Below are 2,375 nucleotides of genomic sequence, written 5' to 3'. Positions count from 1 at the left end.
GTTCTGTCATCTTTGAAGGCTTAAGAACTGCTGAGCAGTTACCTCTCCCTCCCTCCTGGCTCTGAATTTTCCTGTTGTCAATCATCAGCTTTTCTCCACAAGCAGCTACTCCATGTCATTCCATCCTTAATCCCATCTAGGACCAATTATGTCTCCAAGAATGAGAGACATTTTCATCTCTTTGAAATGATTCAGATCCTAAATGGACTTCACGGCAGAGAGGCCAATGTCCCTGACAGGGTGCCTGCCTTCTTCAATTTTCTATGACTCCCCTGAAGGCCAGCATCCGTGAGCTCCAACAGACTTGTGAGTTCTTTGCTGAAAGCCAACTATACACAATAAATCTCTTTGTTTCCCAAAAGCCAATTATTAGATCACTCTCCAGTGATCTAAAACTGAATATTCTTTAGTTTTTTTCTTTAAGCTACATAGTCCAAGTATTTTATATTCATTTTCCCCTGCCTGCTCTATTTCCCTCTGCTTTCCTTAAAGTCTTATAGCCTTGTCATTGCACACTGCACATTCTGCAACCAGATACACTTGGGCATAAACTGAAAATAAGATTAATTTGTCACTTCCAAATATTTCATTTCTGCATAGCAACAGCATCATCCTTACTTCATGAGCCACAGCAGAAATTTGCCAACATTTGGTAGGTGCATAATCCATTGTGATTTTTTGCTTCTTTCATGCTACGCTTAGTCATTGCCTTTTCTGTCTTTGTAGTTGGGCATCTTGTCTCATTACATGTTGCAAATGCCACTCTCATTCTCATGGCTTCCTTGCAAATATGAACAGGGAGAGGGTGGCCACTGATCTGGGACCTAGGATATTATCAAGGACATGAGGTAGCAGAGATAACCCTTTCACATATTATTTGTGATTGTGCGACTTGAATAATCAGTGAGGTTATTTTGTTAGAAAGGCCAAGGGGATGATACTCTCATCATTGTTATGTGTAAAGCATTTTGAAGGGCTTTGACATATATGAACCATTTGGTTCTCATAGCCTTGCTTTGATGTAAGCTGAGCAAGGCAACATATTAGTATTCATTTTTTAAGAATGCAAAAACTGAGGCATAGAGCAATTGATGACTTGCCTGTTGTCACACTACTAACAGAAATGCAAGTCACAATAAAAACCCAGGCTTTCTGATTCTCTAGCCAGGAATTATTCTTCTACACTAGGGTTTTCATTGTTCAGTAGGAGCTCTAAAGACTCCTGGAAGCCACTCAGGGACCTGCCATAAGGAAAGAAGGAGGCCACATGGCCAGGGCTTTATGTTCCAGCCCCCGCTTTGATCAGAGCAGGTAGACATATGTCTATTTTATCAATTGGGTTTCTGTTCAATCTTTATTTTTAAAAAGTTCTGGTATATATATTGAGCTTCTTCAGGACAGCTAATTTGAATTCTTTGAGAGGTCGCCTATCTCCATCACTCTGGGATTGGTCACTGGTACCTTATTTAGTTCGTTTGGTGGGGCCATGTCTTCCTGGATGTTCTTGATGCTTGAGGATGTTCATTAATGTCTGGGCATTGAAGAGTCATGTGTTTATTTTAATCTTCACAGTCTGGGCTTGTTTGAACTCATCCTTCTTGAGAATGCTTTCCAGATACTCAAATGGGATTGAGTGTCATGGTGTAAGTCTCTGGTCACTGCAGCTATATCAGCACTGGGGATGCCCCAAGCCCAGTAATGCTGTGATGCTTACAGACTCCTTGCGCTTATCACCTTAGTGAGCTTGCGTAAGATACACGAGAATTCCCTGGATTACCAGGCAAAGTCTCTCCCTCTCTTCCCCCACTCCCTGTGCTGGGCTGCTGGAGTTGGGGGAAGAATGACTTGTGCACTCTCTCATGATCACTAACATCAGGTCACACCTGAGGCCATCCCAGTCTCACCCAAAGCTCAGTGACTGTTGCCTGGCTACCTCTGATGTTTATTCAAACCCCAAGGGCTCTTTAGTCAGCAGGTGGTGAATCCTGCCTGGACTGGGTCCTTCTCTTCAAGGCAGCATGTTTCCTTCTGGCCCAGTGTAGATCCAGAAATACCATCCAGGAACTAAGGCCTATATTCAGGGTCCCCAGGAGTCTGCTTGGTACTTTACTGTAGTTGAGGTGGTACCTAAGTTGCAAAACAAAGTCCTCTAAGCTCTTCCCTTTCCTTTCTTTAAGGGGAAGAAGACTCTCCGTGAGCTGAGCTGCCTGTCCTTGGGAGAGGGGTGACACAGGCACTGGTTTGGCCACAGCTGCTGGTATCTCACAAGGTCACCATGCACTCCTCTGAGTCCACTGGCTCCAAGCCAGTACAGCTGCTGGAATTGCCCAAGGACTGCAGCCTTTGTGGCCTTTGTGTGCCTTAGGAATTTAGAG

The sequence above is a fragment of the Eulemur rufifrons genome, chromosome 1 (assembly GCF_041146395.1).
Source record: "Eulemur rufifrons isolate Redbay chromosome 1, OSU_ERuf_1, whole genome shotgun sequence".
Taxonomy (NCBI): Eukaryota; Metazoa; Chordata; class Mammalia; order Primates; family Lemuridae; genus Eulemur; species Eulemur rufifrons.
The sequence above is the reverse complement of the archived record's forward strand: the minus strand, read 5'-3'. Positions refer to the sequence as shown.